This window comes from Lathyrus oleraceus, chromosome 3 (assembly GCF_024323335.1).
Source record: "Lathyrus oleraceus cultivar Zhongwan6 chromosome 3, CAAS_Psat_ZW6_1.0, whole genome shotgun sequence".
Taxonomy (NCBI): domain Eukaryota; kingdom Viridiplantae; phylum Streptophyta; class Magnoliopsida; order Fabales; family Fabaceae; genus Lathyrus; species Lathyrus oleraceus.
In genome coordinates, this window is record NC_066581.1 from 110,756,894 (window position 1) to 110,757,269 (window position 376).

Genomic DNA, 376 nt, shown 5'->3' on the forward strand with positions numbered 1-376 from the left:
ATCTGTTCGATTAGAGGATTGTGCTATCAGTTTTTGGTATAAATTGCAGAGACTAATTCTTCGAGCAAAGGAGGACAACAGCAAGCGATAAAGTTCTTCTTCTAAAGATTTGACACTCTGTGCAAAGGATTAGATCGAACCCAATTTTTTTGGTTAAGTTGGAAGAGTCTCTTACCACCTCATCTAAGTGTTCTTGGCTATTAGTTATTGTGGTATTGGTTTTGTATCATGTAACCAAATTTATGGGTGTAAGTGAAGATTTTTGATTTTATTCCAAAGTTCAAATTATAATTACTCTATTTGTTATGATGACATGAGTCTTCTGATTCATAATTGCTCTGGTTCTCAAAGGTCTTACTTTATTTATTAAGCAAGT